At 54.3% G+C, this 18,675-nt stretch overlaps 1 protein-coding gene across 12 annotated transcripts in view; it reads left to right on the top strand.

Annotated features, from left to right (window-relative positions):
- Positions 1-215: 215 nt before the first annotated feature.
- Positions 216-18,675, top strand: part of PTPRF (protein tyrosine phosphatase receptor type F) — a 791,126-nt gene continuing 772,666 nt past the window's right edge. For 11 of the 12 annotated variants that reach the window (XM_069642423.1, XM_069642422.1, XM_069642421.1 and 8 more), the window contains exon 1: positions 478-1,040. The gene's annotated coding sequence lies outside the window, so the exon portion shown is untranslated. Of the gene's footprint in view, positions 1,041-18,675 lie in introns of all 12 variants that reach the window. The other variant, XM_069642415.1, reaches the window with a different exon arrangement.

Genomic DNA, 18,675 nt, shown 5'->3' with positions numbered 1-18,675 from the left:
TGCATATGGTTATCATGGCGGGAGGGGGGCAGCAGGTGTTCCTGGAGGGTGGGGTGGCGAACAGGTTATTCTGACCCCCACCCCCTCCCCTCCGGCCAGTCCACCGATTCGCCCCCTCTCCCTCCCTGTCCGATTTCAGGCTGGTGGGAGGAGCGGGAGCGGCGCGCGTGCACTCGAGCAGGGATGCGCGCGCGCGGGGGACTCGGGTACGCGCGGGTTGCGTCGTGGACGCGCAGCAGTGGCAGAGCTGGAGAGGGAGCGAGGAGTGGAGGAGCCGTCGGAGGGACGGCACCAGGCACCCCCGGGGAGAGATAGCCCGGGTTAAGACGAGAGACCTCCAGGGATCGAGGAGAGACGACCTGGGAAGGAACAGGGGACCTCCAGCAGAGATCCAGGAGTGACCGCCCGGGAGTGGAACAGCTCCCGGGCAGAGTGACTAGAGATCGCTGGGAAAGACCGTGGAGATCGAGTGAGGAGAGTGGAAAGAGACCTCTGGGGAGACCTCCCGGGAGTGGGCAGAGATCTGCCGAGGAGAGTGGAAAGAGACCTCTGGGGAGACCGCCCGGGAGTGGGCAAAGGTCTGCCGAGGAGAGTGGAAAGGGACCTCTGGGGAGACCGCCCGGGAGTGGGCAGAGGTCTGCCGAGGAGAGTGGAAAGGGACCTCTGGGGAGACCGCCCGGGAGTGGGCAGAGATCTGCCGAGGAGAGTGGAAAGAGACCGCCCGGGAGTGGGCAGAGGTCTGCCGAGGAGAGTGGAAAGAGACCTCTGGTGAGACCGCCCGGGATTGGGCAGAGATCAATCTTGGAGAGTGGAAAGAGACTGCCCGGGAGAGGGCGGCGAGCTCCCGGGAGAGTGGATCCTGGGTTTCGGGAGTGAGTGCTAAAACACCTCAGGAGAGGCAGAGCTCGGAGGCTGGAGAGCGCCGGAGTAGGAGTGGGGGCCCCCGAGATATTGGAAAGGGGCGTCTGGGAGACCGTTTAGGAGAGAGAGCTCCAGAAGAGGGAGAGCGGGCGCCTGAGAGCGCGTTGGCTGAGAAGCAGGTGAGTGCCCTCATGGGAAGGGGTGGACTGGAGCTGTGAGGTACACAGAGCACCCCCAGAGCTAGGGCGTCCACAGGAGACCCCAATATGTGGGCACCAATGCTCCCACTATCGAGAGACTTCTGCACCCCCGAAAAAACCTACAGGTAAACCCGAGTACCCCGTCAAAGCAGAGGCACCCAAAAGCGAGGTCCTCCAGTGGTGAAACCCCCAGACTAAGACGACCTCAAGTTGGACAGCCCCAGTTCGAGAACCATCATATCAAGGGCACCCCTAGAGGCAAAGCTAGACACCCCTGCACCAATGCCAGCTTATCAAGACAACCCTAAACCAGGGCTCCCCCGAAATTGTGCAAGATAGTGTCTGTTGAACCAAGAACCACAGACCAGGAGCCATCAGGGCAAGACACGCCCCCCTCATTCCCCCCCCCCCCCAAAACTAGGGACCGCCACAGCAAGACCACACGAATAAAAGCCATCATGGTAAGACCTCGCCCAACCAGGTGCTTCCATGCCATGCCTAAGACTGCCCCTCCTCCCCCAGTCAAAGCACTATGCCAAGGCCTAGACCACAAAAAAAACAGACACAAGACCCCAATACCCGGCATGCCGTAACGATTAAATAAAACTTGGGGCCAGTATACACACCCCACCACACACACATTCTTCTTAAATCCTAAAGACCGCTATACTCAATTACACGGGGGGACACGGTTGTCAAGCACAAAAGGCTCCCCAAACCCATGCTAGCTTTTGCGGACAGCAGGTACTTCACATCAACCCCCCTCCCTCCCCCAGATGAGCCTGGAAGACTAGCTACGTGCCCGCCCCTGGGATGGGCCCGACAAGACCGTCAGACCTAAGCCCTCCTGAATAGAATCAAACACCCAGGCATTGTGAACCCTAATGCCAAGACCCATGGGCACCCACCCAGCATGTGCTCAAGGTGGCGATGGGCACCCGTGACCAAGCTTCAGAAAACGGGTGCCCTCCACTTTCACGGGTACGCCAAGACGCCCACTGAATAAGGCAGCCTGAGGCCCCGCCCCACAGGCACCCCAACTGAAGCGGCAGACCCACCCCCCACTCCCCTTTACCACAAACCGGAGCGACCCATAAGCATCTAAAACCCAAAAGCCCCTCGAAGCACAGCCCCCCCCCCCCCCAGAACGCACGCACCAAAGAAACCCAAACCCTGTGCAAACAACCCTAATACCACAGGTGGCTAAATTACCAACTCAACAATGGCCATGCCTAAATTGTGAGCCCACCAGGCCAGTCTTCAACGATCTGGCAAGCTCAGCGGGCCAGAGGTGGAGACCCTGCACAGGTCATGACTGTAACCACCCCCACACAAACGCATCGAGCAATATGAAAGTTCCCAACATATGCTCTGAGCTGGTGGGCCCTAACGACAGGCACTCCAAAAGAGGCATGAGTCCAGAACTCATTGCGACTGTTCACCCACCGTGGTGCATCCCAACCCATGCTGACCACCAGAAACCATTGCCACCGTCCACCCAAGGCGGTGCATCGCAACCCATGCCCAATGCTGACCACCAGTACCCAGAAACCATTGCCACATCCACACAACGCGGTGCGTCCCATTGCTGACCACCACTACCCAGAAACCATTCCCACCATCCACCCAACGCGGTGCGTCGCAATGCTGACCACCAGTACCCAGAAACCATTGCCACATCCACCCAACGCAGTGCGTCCCATTGCTGACCACCACTACCAGAAACTATTGCCACCATTCACCCAACGCGGTGCATCCCAATGCTGACCACCAGTACCCAGAAACCATTGCCACATCCACCCAACGCAGTGCGTCCCAATGCTGACCACCAGTACCCAGAAACCATTGCCACCATCCACCCAACGTGGTGCGTCCCAGCCCATGTCCAATGCTGACCATTAGTACCCAGAAGCCATTGCCACATCCACCCAACGCAGTGCGTCCCATTGCTGACCACCAGTACCCAGAAACCATTGCCACATCCACCCAACCAAGTGCGTCCCAATGCTGACCACCAGTACCCAGAAACCATTGCCACCATCCACCCAACGTGGTGCGTCCCAGCCCATGTCCAATGCTGACCATTAGTACCCAGAAGCCATTGCCACATCCACCCAACGCAGTGCGTCCCATTGCTGACCACCAGTACCCAGAAACCATTGCCACATCCACCCAACGCAGTGCGTCCCAATGCTGACCACCAGTACCCAGAAACCATTGCCACCATCCACGCAACGCGGTGCGTCCCAGCCCATGTCCAATGCTGCCCATTAGTACCCAGAAGCCATTGCCACCGGGCCACTCATACACCACCCTAGTCATCGTAAACTAGTAACCATCCCAACGTGGTGCTCTACCCGTACCCCAGTTTACCAAACAATGTCGGCCCACCCTTGCACACCCCTCACCACAGGTACCCAGAAACCATCGGAAACATCCACCCAAGTGGCAGTGCACCATTGCACAAACCTAACCAGCAGTACCCAGAAACCACTGGCACCAGCCACCCATGCATACCCCTAACCACCAAGTACTCGGAAATCTTAGGTGGCCGCCTCCAGTCCCTCAGCCTACCCGTGTACCACCCCAAACTGCCCTTCCAGATGCGAACAGCAAGAAGACCGCCCCTTCACCTAGACACCCATAACCCCCACATCACCCGTTATCGCCTCATCGCCGGCACCCCTCTTTGAGTCTTCTCCTTTTTGCCCCCATCTCGCAGCTCACTGGTGTGGCGTCTCCCCCGGCGTCTCCCTCTCTCTGCTTGTCCCCGCGCCCCCCCACCCCCCTCGCCTGCTACATTAGTTACTGTTCTCTCGACATCTATTTGTCTGCACCTTTCGCGGCCTCTAAAAGCGTTGGGGGGGCACAAACGACCTGCACCCAAGCGGGGTGTATTACATGTACTGCACCCCGCCACCTGTTGCATCCGGGCCGCCTCCCTGTAGCCTGACGTCCCACTGTCTCCTTTATGGTTCTAAACTCCCCGTATACAGCAGTGAAGAGTCGGGCACTCGCTCGTGACCCCCCCCCCCCCCCCTGCGTCTGACTCCCAAATCCGGCCACGGGCTATTGTATCTTTTCTGGGGGCTCGTGCAAAGGTAGCTAGCGTCTGTCCCTCTTCCGCTCCCCCTCCTTCCCAGACAGGATGAGCCCTGAGGATCCTCGAGCGAGCACCCCCCTCCCCCACAGATGCATAATGCCCGGGGGGCGCGGGGCCCGTGCTGCGCGGGGCCGTGCTCCGGGCCGCGCTCACAGGTGCATATTTCGCTGGCGCGGCGGGCGCTGCTCCCGTGCATCGCAGTCTCTCCCCTCAGATGCATAATGCCCGTGGTTTGGGGGGCGCGGGGCCCCGTTCACAGGTGCATATTTCCCTGGCGCGGCGGGCGCTGCTCCCGTGCACTGCGGCCTCTCGCTCTCCTGGGTTGTGCTCGCTGCTTCCCTGATCTTGGAAACCCTTGTGCTGCTCAGGAATACGCATGCATCCGATTCATTCCGCGCTGGTCCCTCGCTCTGCAGTATCCTTTAATCCACGAATGTAATGTTCTGGATCCGTTCCAGGCTGGCCGTGTCCTCTGGGATATCCTTGTTCTGGATTCGTTCTTTACTGAGCCCTAGCTCCGGAGTATCCTTTTATCCACATATGTTATGTTCTGGATTTGCTCTGCGCTGGCTGTGTCCCCTGGAATATCCTTCTATGAGGCAATTTCTGGATTCATTCTGTACAGGTCCCTGCCTCTGGAGTATCCTTTTATCCACATATGTTCTGGATTTGCTCTGCGCTCGCTGTGTCCTCTGGGATATCCTTCTATGATGTATGTTCTGGATTATTTATGTATTGGTCCCTGGTTCTCGGGTATCCTCTTATCCGTATATGTCATTATATTGTGGATTCGTTCTCTACTGCTCCCTGGTTCTGGAGTATCCTTTTAATAAACATATGTTATTTTGCTTTATTTGTTCCATGCTGCTATGTCCTCTAGGATATCTTTATTCTGGATTAATTATGTACTGGTCCCTGGTTCTTGAGTATCCTTTTATCCGTACATGTCATATTGTGGATGTGCTCTGTACTGATCCCTGGTTCTGGAGCATCCTTTCAACCACATATGTTATGTTCTAGATTCGTTCCACACTGGCTGTGTCCGTCTGGGATATCCTTCTATGATGCATGTTCTGGATTCATTCTGTACTGTTCCCTGTTTCTTGAGTATCCTTTCAACCACATATGTTATGTTCTAGATTCGTTCCACACTGGCTGTGTCCGTCTGGGATATCCTTCTATGATGCATGTTCTGGATTCATTCTGTACTGTTCCCTGTTTCTTGAGTATCCTTTTAACCACATATGTTATGTTCTAGATTCGTTCCACACTGGCTGTCCTCTGGGATATCCTTCTATGATGCATGTTCTGGATTAATTCTATGCTGGTCCCTGGTTCTGGATTATCCCTTCATCCACCTATGTTACCTTCTGGCTGGCTGTGTCCGTCTGGGATATCCTTCTATGATGCATGTTCTGGATTCATTCTGTACTGTTCCCTGTTTCTTGAGTATCCTTTTACCCACATATGTAATGTTCTGGATGCATTCCACGCAGCATGTCCTCAGGGATATCCTTGTTCTGGATTCATTCTGTACTGATCCCTGGTTGTGTTGTATCCTTTTGTCTGCATGTGTTCTGGATTCGTTCCATGCTGCCTGTGTCTTTTGGCATATGCTTCTATGAGATATGTTATGATTCATTATTTGCTTTCATTCTGTACGGGTCCCTGGCTCTGGAGTATCCTTTTATCAAAATGTTATGTTCTGGATCCGTTCTGCACTGACTGTATCCTCTACGATATCATTTTCTCCATACATGTTATATAAGCTTCTGGATTCACTCGGGGCTGGTTCTTGCTTTTGGAGTATAATTTTATCCACATAGGTTATTTTCTAGATGTGTTCGCACTGGCTGTGTCCTCTGGGATATCCTTGTTCTGTATTCATTCTGTAGTGGTCGCTGGTTCTGAAGTATCCTTTTATATGCATATGTTCTGGATTCGTTCCACACTGGCTGTGTCCTCTGGGATATCCTTCTATGATGCATATTCTCAATTCATTGTGTACAGGTCCCCGGCTCTGGAGTATCCGTTTATCCACATATGTTATGTTCTGGATTTGTTCGCGCTGGCTGTGTCCTTGTGGATATCCTTTTTCTGGATTCATTCTGTACAGGTCTTTGGCTTTGAAGTATCGTTTTATCCGTATATGTTATTATAGTGACAGAGTCATTCTTTGCTCTCTGCGTCCTCTGGGGTAGGATTTTATCCGTATATGACATGTATATTTGGTTCTGGGTTCATTCTCAGCTTGTTCTAGGCTCTAGAATATCCTTTCATCTGCACATATTATCATGGTCCACATTTGTTTTACACCGGTCGTGTGTCCTTCGTATCTTTGTGTCTCCATATGTCATGTTCCGGATAAGTTCCAGGCTGGCTGCGTCCTTTTGGATATCCCCATATCTGTATATATTTTGTTCTGGATTCATTCTATGCTGGTTGTCCTTTTGGCTATCCCCTTATCTTTATACATATTGGGTTCCAGATTAGTTCCATGCTGGCTCAATAATGTCATTTTATCCATAGATCTTATAGCCTGGATTTGTTGCCTGCTGGTTCTATCGACTGGATTATCCTTTTATTCATGTATGTTGTCATGTTCCAGATTACTCCTACGCTCGCTTCTGTACTGTGCCATATCCTTTGATCCATATTATGTCATGTTCCGGATTTGTTGGTTGCTGGATTATGGTATGGGAGTAGCTTTTCTCTGCTATTTTTCCCAGTATGTATTCGTCATATGCTGGTTGTGCCCTCTGGAATAACCTACATATGATAACATGTTCTGCATTTGTGACATGCTCTGTTACATGTCGCAGGTCTGGATTCATCACATGTTGGTATTGTTCCCTGCAATATTCCTGTATTTGAATAACTGTTTGTTCTGGACTCTGCAGGTGCAGGCCCATTGCTTTGGGATACATTGTCTGTGCTATATTTCACTGTTCTGGATTATTCACATGCTTCAAAACCTTTTTTGTCTCTCATTTTGGATTCTTTGCTTTTTGTGTGCCTTGAATGGATTTCACAGCTGTAGATTTGGCCGGGGCCTGTCGTGGCCTGGATTTGGCCGGGGCCTGTCGTGGCCTGGATTTGGCCGGGGCCTGTCGTGGCCTGGATTTGGCCGGGGCCTGGATTTGGCTGGGGCCTGTCATGGCTTGGATTCGGCCGTGGCCTGGATTCGGCCGTGGCCTGGATTCGGCCGGGGCCTGTCGTGGCCTGGATTCGGCCGCAGCCTGGATTTGGCCGGGGCCTATCGTGGCCTGGTTTCGGCTGGGGCCTGGTTTCGGCCGGGGCCTGGATTCGGCCGGGGCCTGCCGGGGCTTGGATTCGGCCGGGGCCTGCCGGGGCTTGGATTCGGCCGGGGCCTGCCGGGGCTTGGATTCGGCCGGGGCCTGCCGGGGCCTGGATTTGGCCGGGGCCTGGAATTCGGCCGGGGCCTGGATTTGGCCGGGGCCTGGAATTCGGCCGGGGCCTGCCGTGGCCTGGAATTAGGCCGGGGCCTGGAATTCGGCCGGGGCCTGCCATTTGGCCGGGGCCTGCCGTGGCCTGGTTCTGGCCGGGGCCTGTCATGGCTTGGATTTGGCCGGGGCTTGGAATTCGGCCGGGGCCTGTCGTGGCCTGGTTTCGGCCGGGGCCTGTCGTGGCTTGGATTTGGCCGTGGTCTGGATTTGGCCATGGCCGGGGCCTGTCGTGGCTTGGATTCAGCCGTGGCCTGTCGTGGCTTGGATTCGGCCATGGTCAGGATTCGGCTGGTGCCTGTCGTGGCCTGGATTCGGCTGGTGCCTGTCGTGGCCTGGATTCGGCGGGGGCCTGTCGTGGCCTGGATTCGGCGGGGGCCTGTCGTGGCCTGGATTCGGCGGGGGCCTGTCGTGGCTTGGATTCGGCCGGGGCCTGTCGTGGCTTGGATTCGGCCGGGGCCTGTCGTGGCTTGGATTCGGCCCGTGGTCTGGATTTGGCCGGGGCCTGTCGTGGCATGGATTAATTCGTGGCCTGGTTTCGGTCATGGCCTGGTTTCGGCCGGGGCCTGTCATGGCCTGGATTCGGCCATGGCTTGGATTTGGCCATGGTCTGTCGTGGCTTGGATTCGGCCGGGGCCTGGATTTGGCCAGGGCTTGTCGTGGCTTGGATTTGGCTGTGGTCTGGATTTGCCGTGGCCTGGATTCGGCCAGGGCCTGTCGTGGCCTGGACTCGGCCATGGTCAGGATTTGGCCGGGGCCTCTTGTGGCTTGGATTCAGTCGTGGCCTGGTTTCGTCCGGGGCCTGTCGTGGCCTGGTTTCGGCCATGGTCTGGATTTGGCCGGGGCATGTCGTGGCCTGGATTCGGCCATGGCTTGGATTCGGCCATGGTCTGTCGTGGCTTGGATTCGGCCGGGGCCTGGATTTGGCCAGGGCTTGTCGTGGCTTGGATTTGGCTGTGGTCTGGATTTGGCCGTGGCCTGGATTCGGCCAGGGCCTGTCGTGGCCTGGACTCGGCCATGGTCAGGATTTGGCCGGGGTGGCTTGGATTCAGTCGTGGCCTGGTTTCGTCCGGGGCCTGTCGTGGCCTGGTTTCGTCCAGGGCCTGTTGTGGCTTGGATTTGGCCGGGGCCTGGATTCGGCCGGGGCCTGTCGTGGCCTGTCTTTGGCCGGGGCCTGTCGTGGCCTGTCTTTGGCCGGGGCCTGTCGTGGCCTGTCTTTGGCCGGGGCCTGTCGTGGCCTGTCTTTGGCCAGGGCCTGTCGTGGCCTGTCTTTGGCCGGGGCCTGTCGTGGCCTGTCTTTGGCCGGGGCCTGTCGTGGCCTGGATTCGGCCGTGGTCTGGATTTGGCCGGGGCCTGTCGTGGCCTTGATTCGGCCGTGGTCTGGATTTGGCCGGGGCCTGTCGTGGCCTGGATTCGGTCGTGGCTTGGATTCGGCCGGGGCCTGTCGTGGCTTGGATTCGGCCTGGGCCTGTCGTGGCTTGGATTCGGCCTGGGCCTGTCGTGGCTTGGATTCGGCCGGGGCCTGTCGTGGCTTGGATTCGGCCGGGGCCTGTCGTGGCTTGGATTCGGCCGGGGCCTGTCGTGGCTTGGATTCGGCCGGGGCCTGTCTTTGGCCGGGGCCTGTCGTGGCCTGTCTTTGGCCGGGGCCTGTCGTGGCCTGGATTCGGCCGTGGTCTGGATTTGGCCGGGGCCTGTCGTGGCTTGGATTCAGTCGTGGCCTGGTTTCGTCCGGGGCCTGTCGTGGCCTGGTTTCGTCCAGGGCCTGTTGTGGCTTGGATTCGGCCAGGGCCTGTCGTGGCCTGGATTCGGCCGTGGTCTGGATTTGGCCGGGGCCTGTCGTGGCCTTGATTCGGCCGGGGCCTGTCGTGGCCTGTCTTTGGCCGGGGCCTGTCGTGGCCTGTCTTTGGCCGGGGCCTGTCGTGGCCTGTCTTTGGCCGGGGCCTGTCGTGGCCTGGATTCGGCCGTGGTCTGGATTTGGCCGGGGCCTGTCGTGGCCTGGATTCGGCCGTGGTCTGGATTTGGCCGTGGCCTGTCGTGGCTTGGATTCGGCCGTGGCTTGGATTCGGCCGGGGCCTGTCGTGGCTTGGATTCGGCCGGGGCCTGTCGTGGCTTGGATTCGGCCGGGGCCTGTCTTTGACCGGGGCCTGTCGTGGCCTGTCTTTGGCCGGGGCCTGTCGTGGCCTGGATTCGGCCGTGGTCTGGATTTGGCCGGGGCCTGTCGTGGCTTGGATTCAGTCGTGGCCTGGTTTCGTCCGGGGCCTGTCGTGGCCTGGTTTCGTCCAGGGCCTGTTGTGGCTTGGATTCGGCCGGGGCCTGTCGTGGCCTGTCTTTGGCCGTGGCCTGGATTCGGCCGTGGTCTGGATTTGGCCGGGGCCTGTCGTGGCCTTGATTCGGCCGTGGTCTGGATTTGGCCGGGGCCTGTCGTGGCCTGGATTCGGCCGTGGTCTGGATTTGGCTGGGGCCTGTCGTGGCTTGGATTCGGCTGGGGCCTGTCGTGGCTTGGATTCGGCCGGGGCCTGTCGTGGCTTGGATTCGGCCGGGGCCTGTCGTGGCTTGGATTCGGCCGGGGCCTGTCGTGGCTTGGATTTGGCCGGGGCCTGTCGTGGCTTGGATTCTTCCTGGGCCTGTCGTGGCCTGGATTCGGCCGTGGTCTGGATTCGGCCGGGGCCTGTCGTGGCTTGGATTCGGCCGGGGCCTGTCGTGGCTTGGATTCGGCCGGGGCCTGTCTTTGGCCGGGGCCTGTCGTGGCCTGTCTTTGGCCGGGGCCTGTCGTGGCCTGGATTCGGCCGTGGTCTGGATTTGGCCGGGGCCTGTCGTGGCTTGGATTCGGCGGGGGTCTGGATTTGGCCGGGGCCTGTCGTGGCCCGTATTCTTCAGGGGCTTGTCATGGTCTGGATTCAGCAGGGATATGTTTTCCCTCGTATATGTTGCTGTTCACACTTCACATGTGCTAACTCTGTGCTCTGAGGTATCCTTTCACGCCTGTGCCTAAAGGATTCTGGATTCGGCGTGATCCGGCTCTGTGCCTTTGTTTACATGTTCAGTGCTCCTCTACATGCTGGTTCTGTCTCTGTATCCTTTCACTCCTCTGTCAGATTCAAATGGGTGCTGGTTCCTTGTCCTGACATCTGTGTCTGAAGTCTCCTGCAGACGATGGTTCCGGGCTCTGCATCTCCTCTCACTCGCCATCCATCTCTGCTTGTGCTCTAGAATGCTTATGTTGGAAAGACTTGGCGTTGATCTTTCTGTTGCCAGGTGTTGGGGTAACTCCTCATTCTCCAGCATTCTAGGTATGCATCCTGCTGCTTCCATAGTCTGGAATATTCTTTTGCCTCTGTCGTCCGACGTTCTGCAGTCGATGTGTACAGGTTCAATACGCAGGGGCGTTTTCCTACTCTGTTCTCATGTTTTGGAGTCAGTGTACACTGGTTCCTGGCCTAGAACTTGGTAGTCTGGGATATCTTTTAACTCCTGTGTTTGACTGTTTCGGGTATGATAGGGAACCTGGGTTAGCTTCCTTTCTCCTATATGTGAGCGTTCCTTGATTGCCGTGTTCTGGTTCCTTGCTCTTAATAACCTTTCATTTCTTTATTTTGATCTTCTAGAATGTGGATATTTTAACTTTTATTCTTCTTTGGGACAGCATCTCCCTTCTTCATCTCATAACATTCCGAATGTTGCCTAGGCTGGTTCCTTTCCCTCTTCCTTGTTCTCGATAACAAAGGCGTTGGTTCTGTGCTCTGGTCAATCCATGTGCTGTCCTGGTCTCCTTGAACCATTGGTTCTGGAGTCCACTCTTCCACGGTGTTAAAGACGAGGAGACATAGACCCCACCTCGTCCATCGGGTGAGTCTAAGCTCCTGCAGTTAAGGCTGTGGGTTCCGTTCACTTTTCCTCCTTGGATTTGGTGTTCTGGGTTTGCCGCTTGCTGTTTCCATGCTTTGGGCTATTGCTTACCTCCAAGCTTACAGCAATCTCGAGTTAGCTGCTGTTGGATCTGTGCTCTTGCATTTTCCTTTTACGTGTTTTAGTCAAATGTTCTAGGTTCAGCATGTGAAGGTTCCAGATTCCCTACCATTCTTTCACTCCTTGGTTTCAATGTCCTAGACTCGTTCCCTGTTAGTTCTGTACTCTGGGGTATCCTTTCACTTTTTTTTAAAATGCTAAATTCTAGGTTCGGCACATGCTGGTTCCATGTTCTCTAGTAACCTTTTCCCCCTTAGTTTCAGCATCCTATATTTGGCTTCGTGCTGTCCTTCACTTTTTCATTTCTGAGCAGGAGATTCAGCACGTGATTGTTCCACTCTCTCTGGCCTTTCACTCCCAGGTCTGCTCCCAATCTCTGGGTATCCTTTCGCTCCTTGCTGTCAATGTTCTAGATTAGACATCTACTGGTTCTGTGCTCTGGGCTAGTCCATCGCGTTTTCAGTCCCTTAACTCGTCTGGGAAGTCTCTTGGTATCGAAGAAGAAGGCCTCGAGTAGGGCCCCAGTGCAACTGCCCATCCTAATACATGCATTCTCGCCGGCTAGGGGTGGCTGGCGCTGCCTTGACCATCCCGCCCTCCCGAACTCCTTTCCCTGCGTTTATTGGACTGTTTCATCCTTCGTTCCTGGAGGTGGTGCCTTCCTTCGCAGCCCCCCACGCCCACCCCCCAATCGTGCGTCCTGTGGAATCCTCCTCGAATACCACGACTTTAGCACATTTAAGGCAGCCAGCGCTTTGAAGTCTCTTCTTTATCATTCTTACAGGCGCTACGTGTGTCGAGTCGGTGACCCGCATTTTATCTACCGCTGGAGCGTGACAGGTTCTTGGCGTCAGGGTCCGGGGCTGAGCCCTGCCGGCTGTAGACAGGTTCGTGCTGAGGTGTCGCTCTGCTGGCGCATTAATCCATTCAGCTAGCCGAGTAAACTGCAACCAGTGCGTTAACCCGTTTAGTTACCTTACCAGCTGTCTAAATAGATCTGAACCGGCGTAGCAGGTGCTCACCTGCTCAAACATCCCCCATGAACCCAGAGGTGGGGGCTTGTGCCCTGAAGCGCCGCATTCCTGACATGTGTGCTGTGCACACGGTTCATTGTGTGCTGTTGTTGTGGACTCTGGCGCAGAGCACATGTGTAGAAAGCAAGTGTTTTCCTTCATGTCCCCCGTTTGTCTGATCTATATCCCCAAACAGTGTCCCTTAAGGGAGACAAGCAACCCCCCCCCCCCCCTCCATCTGCCCCGCTGATGGTGCAGCTTGTCGCATCATTGCCAAACCTCTCACTTTAGTTAGAAATCCCGTGAGGGTCGCTTGAGGATACACGATCCTTGTGGTTCAAGACTGTTCCAGAGCGTTTAACAGTTTGCGTTGCCTCTCGGGACGGGAGAGCTGTTTCCCGCTTTTAAGCGCTGTAAATCACAGTGATGTGTGCGTCCAAGTTAATTGGTACTCCGTGTATTACCTGGCGGGAGGCTGAATAGGGTCTGCCTGGGTTTGCTCGTGCAAGCTGGCTGCATGTCCGAGGTGAGCGCTGCACCTGAACCAGCAGCCTGGTCATGCAAGCTCCATGGTCTCCCAGCATGACACGACTTATGCGGTCCTGGCAACCTCACTGTACTTTGTTACCCGGGCACTGCAGAGAGCAGCTGCTGGGCTCCACTTTAGCAAGATTTTGAAGTGGGAGAATGTTAGTAGTATGTGCGTTTTGCAGTAAAATAATTTTTTGTAGGGAATTTGAACTGCGGGTGGGATCATTTTTAGCTGATTAAAAATATACGTTCGAACTCCTAAAAGCGACATCTTTTTGACATCATACTTGAAAGCATCAAGTAATCCACGTTTAGAAAATGGTGCATTTTTCCCGCAAGGTTCCTCTTCAGATCAGGCAGTAATAACATTAGAGGCCCTCCCTGTGGCGGTGCTCTGTTGGCACCGTTGGCCGGTTTGGGTGGAAATAGGGGGCCGAGCCATTACGTGTCCGTTGTTTCTTAGCGCCAAAGTGTGAGGTGCAATGACACGACAAGCCTTTATCCATGTTGCTCACACGTGTGTGATATTTCTAACCACTCTGCTTCTCATATTTATAGTTGGCCCATGCGTGAATTATTGCATGAAGTGCTTCGAAGACCCGTTTCTTCAGCTAGAGGACCCTGTGGGTCTGCGGGTTTTCTTTAAGATGTAAAGCACTGGTTTAAAGACCACACCAAAGGTTGGCCCCAGGTGATCGATGCCACACACACATTACTGTGTCCTACAGCGCTACATCGCCGGTAACCCCGGAAGCAGTCATTGCATCCTGTTAGCGACTGATCAGGCACTGACCAATCAGAGAGCAGCCGCGCTTTTGGGCCGTGCACGTGGACCGTGGCCGCTCCCAGGGATCGGAAATGAGACGCCGTTCCGCCGCGTTGGACTTGCACTCTCCGACCTCTGGCGAGGCGTGAAAAAATTATGGGAAGGCAGCTGTGAAAGGCTGCCGCGCGCGCACGGAACCCCGGAAGACGCGCCTACTTCAATTAGGCAAAGAAATGCATCCATGTTCATGTGTCCGACACCGTGCAGGGCGCAGAGCGCGCACAACTTAATTAGCGTGCGTGCCACGCGGTGGCCACCTTCATCAGCGGGCGAGCCACATGTTGCCTTGCTTCCTTTAGCGGTTGCGCCACATGTTGCCTTGCTTCCTTTAGCGGTTGCGCCACATGTTGCCCAGCTTCCTTAGTGGGTGTGTAGCACATTGCCCAGCTTCCTTAGTGGGTGTGTAGCACATTGCCCAGCTTCCTTAGCCGGTGAGCCACACGGTTCCCAGCTTCCTTAGCCGGTGAGCCACACGGTTCCCAGCTTCCTTAGCCGGTGAGCCACACGGTTCCCAGCTTCCTTAGCGTGCATGCCACACGGTGGCCACCTTCATCAGCGGGCGAGCCACATGTTGCCTTGCTTCTTTTAGCGGTTGCGCCACATGTTGCCCAGCTTCCTTAGCAGGCGTACCGAGCTTCCTTAGCAGGCGTGCCGCAGAGTGCCAAGCTTACGTAGTGGCTGTGCCACACGTTGCCCAGCTTCCTTAGTGGGTGTGTAGCACATTGCCCAGTTTCCTTAGTGGGTGTGCCGCACGGTGCCCAGCTTCCTTAGTGGAAGAGCCGCACGGTGCCCAGCTTCATCAGCGGGCGTGCTACACGATGAAAGCATCATTAGCGGGCGTGCCACACGGTGGCCAGCTTCCTTAGAGGGCGTGCCGCAGAGTGCACAGCTTCCTTAGCCGGTGAGCCACACGGTTCCCAGCTTCCTTAGCGTGCGTGCCACGCGGTGGCCACCTTCATCAGCGGGCGAGCCACATGTTGCCCAGCTTCCTTAGCAGGCGTACCGAGCTTCCTTAGCAGGCGTGCCGCAGAGTGCCAAGCTTACGTAGTGGCTGTGCCACACGTTGCCCAGCTTCCTTAGTGGGTGTCCCGCACGGTGCCCAGTTTACTTAGCGGGACAGCCACGCAATGGCCAGCTTCATTAATGGGAGTGCTGCATGGTGCCCAGCATCATCAGCGGGCATGCCACACAATGACGAGAATCGGTAGCAAGCGTGGCCAGCTTCGTTAGCTGTAGCACACGATGCCCACCATCAAGTGTGTTTGTGTGTCTGTCTGTCTCGCTCACACGATGACCAGCTTCATCAGCGGGAATGAAACACAGTTTGGTTAATGGGTGTGCCGCGCGAGGAGCGGTTCATTGGCGGGCGTGCAACAAGATAACCAGATGAATTTGCTTCCTGCCTCTAATGCCATCTGTTTCATAAGTGGGCAAAGGACTCAGTGGCCAACTTCATTAGAGCGCTGAAGTTCTCTACTTCCCAGCTGAGTGGGGCATCTCTCTTGTCTACCTTCCTCAGTCTGCTTCGGCTCGTAACCTTGGTGTCATCTTCGACCCATCACACAACTTCCTGCTCTTCATCTCCAAGTCTGCCACTGCAGCCAGACTCAACCGCCTGATTATCGGGAACACCTTCATCTTCTTCATTTTGATGCTGCTGACATCTTCCGTAGTCATTTCTAGATCTGAATATAGTGGCAGTCTCCTCTCTGGCCTTCCCACCTATGCCTTTTCACCTCCTGGAAAAAGTCCACGTCTTGGCGGTCTGTACGCTTTTCAACCTTTCCCGCTTTACCTCGATCTCCTCTGCCCGTCGCCAAGTAGAAGTATAAGCGTCTTCTCATCGTCTTCCACTCTATCCATTGACTTGCCACTTACTACCTATCTGCTTCTCTTACTCCCTACTCTGCTCCTCGCGCATTTAGATCATTCTCGGATCACCTCGTTGCCGCTACTTGAGCTCACTCTGCATCCTCTCATTTCCTCTCTCTAGCTCCCCTACTCTGGAATGCTCTTCCTCTCCAAACGACTCCAACGCTACCACTATTTAAAAACTCAAATCTCCCCTTCTTTCTGAAGAACCCGTTTCCTAGCACCTTATGCTGTTGCATCACTGTCTTCCTCTCTCCCTAGCCTTCACAGACCACCCTGCAGCACTTTTCCGTCACCACTCCATCCTTAACTCCACGCTCCCTCACCGTTCCGTTCCTATGTCATTCGGTCCTGTCCTCGTCCCTGGTTCATGTTTTCCCCCCCTTCCCTGCAACACCTGGTCTCCAAGTCTCATTCTCTCACCCCAGAGTAAAGGATCCTACGCTCTGCTATCAATGGTAAATTCTGCAGGTGTTTTTGTGCTAAAAATGCTTTGCTTTCCCTTTTGAATTGTATAAATAAATACATTAAATGCTGAACAAACGATTATGCGTCAGAATGTCCAGGTGGTGACTTAATTATTAAGAACCGACGTATCTATATAGCATTGGACAGGATGGCCATGGTCATATTCTAAATCTCCCACACACCCCACATTGTGTACTCTTACAAAATTCCCCGTCCCTTTTATTCTCATTTTGTGAACTCCTGGGCCTTGGCCTCGCTCGCATACTGTGCCCTCGATGCTTCACTGAAACTTTTTTGTTTTACAACTCCTGTATACCATTCTTTTTGCTCAGTGTACACCTGCTGGGGCTTTCATTATGGGGATTTAACCACTAAAACTGAACACCGTGCACTAAATGTTGCCTGCACAGTTGGATGCAGTACTCCTGTATAAGCATTCCTCAATAAAGCGACTTGGTGTGCTGGGGCTGGGGCGGTGGAGATTTGGATGCTCTGTCGTGTCTCTTTCTGAAATGTGACATTGGGTAGCTGAAACATTCATTTTAACAATAACGCACATAATGTGATGTGTGGTCAGCATTGCTAATTATGTGTGCGGTCAGCATTGCTAAATACATATGTGGTCAGGATTGCTAATTATGTGAGTGGTCAGGATTGCTAATTGTTTGTGTGCTCAGAGTTACCAATCGTATACGTGGTTGGTCTTGCTGATGTTATGCAGCTTCAATTTCACTACTCCTTTCGTATTGTCCAAATTCCAATGGCTCTTGTAAATGGTCTCATTGTTCTATTTTATTTCCTGTCGGAACGCTGGTGCTCAGTGGTTGGGCGCCGCTCTTTAGGCCTGGGCTTTCTGTTGTATTTTAAAGCTGTGTCTACCTGGCTGTACCACTGGTTTCCTGCGCCGCCTCGGATGGATTTTAAATGAGAACGTGAGAATGGTTTCCCTGGGAACTCCACCGTCGCACAGAATGTGGAAATCGTTTTTCCCCTTTTTCCATTCTTTTTCTTTTTTTTAAAACTGTTCGTTCGCAACAAATCGCTTTCAGAAACTTGGAAATGTAGGTAATTTGTGCTATTGTACTGCTAGAGGATTGAAAGGGCCTCCTGTAGTGCTGTGATAGTGGGGGAGGGTGCATTTTTTTTTTTTTTACTGCGTTCATTTAGATCCTGAGGCTGTCCATATGGAGTGGGATTGAACAACAAACCCTGCAGCTGAGCGGTTGAGTCGGCAGCTGGTGGCATCTGGGTGGCTGTGGTTTGTGCTAGAGGTAGTAGTAGTCCTTTTATATAGCGCCATTTCCCTGACCTCAACACGCTTGTGGTGGGAACGCCCTCAGGGACCCAAGTCCAGGTATCGGTTGGGGGAAAAACTCAGACAAGGCTTAGCGTGCGTGTGTGCATTTGGCCAAGATTAGGAATTAGGTGGGCAGGCTAGACTCCATTAAGCAACCCAAGAGGTCAGGCTTGTGGATAGGTGCAGAGGGAGGTCACAACAGTGCGCTAGTGCAAGAAACTCGATATGTGACCAGCTAGACCGAATATTATCATAGGTTGTCGCAATATTTTAATGGCAGAGGTGCTGAGGCAAGTTTGGTGTAAGGAGGCGAAATCGTTACGTGTCCAACTAGACCGAATTTGTCATAGTTGTAGCTGCATTCTAAAGTGTGTGGATGGAAAGCCTAGCCTGCGGCAGGCGTCCACCAAAGTGGTGCGTTCATACGTACCTAGAGCTCGGATGGAGCTTATCTTTGATCTCGCTATGTGATCCGATCGTCTGTGTGAAAAGAGGAGCTACCCTCATAGGCTCTTCTAGGCACTATAGACGGGCTCCCCTTGAAGTCTTCTAAGCGCAAATATGCCAGCTAACTTAGACTGTCTTGTAGGCGTGGTAGAAAGGCTACCTTACCTAGTGGTCAAGGATTTTCTAACCTAATCGACAGGCTACCATTTTACTCTTCTATATCTTCAAAATTCCATAATAGGCCAACATCAGCCATCTTGTAAGTGCAGTATCAAGCATACCTGCATATATCATTATGGATTACACTGGCTAACTTATAGGTCTTCTAAATGCAATGCATAGGTCAGCGTCGTATATCTTTGAGAGCAATGGACAGGTTAAAATGCATCTTCTAATTGTAATAGACAGATGTCATCCTTAAACGTATGATTCCAATTTCAAGATCATTCTGAGCACTATAACAGCAAGCCACCTAAATCTTTGACTGGAGATGGGATACCAGTATTGGTGCGCTAGGTGTGCAGCCGGCCAGGCATGGCGTAATGGATGGGAACACAGAACTTATTTCCTGCACTGGCGGGTAGGGGAGTTGCTAGGTCTGGACCCGGGGCTAAGCTGATGTCGGAA

The sequence above is a fragment of the Ambystoma mexicanum genome, chromosome 1q (genome assembly GCF_040938575.1).
Source record: "Ambystoma mexicanum isolate Mex_15411 chromosome 1q, UKY_AmexF1_1, whole genome shotgun sequence".
NCBI lineage: Eukaryota > Metazoa > Chordata > Amphibia > Caudata > Ambystomatidae > Ambystoma > Ambystoma mexicanum.
This window is presented reverse-complemented; position numbering and strand designations above follow the sequence as displayed.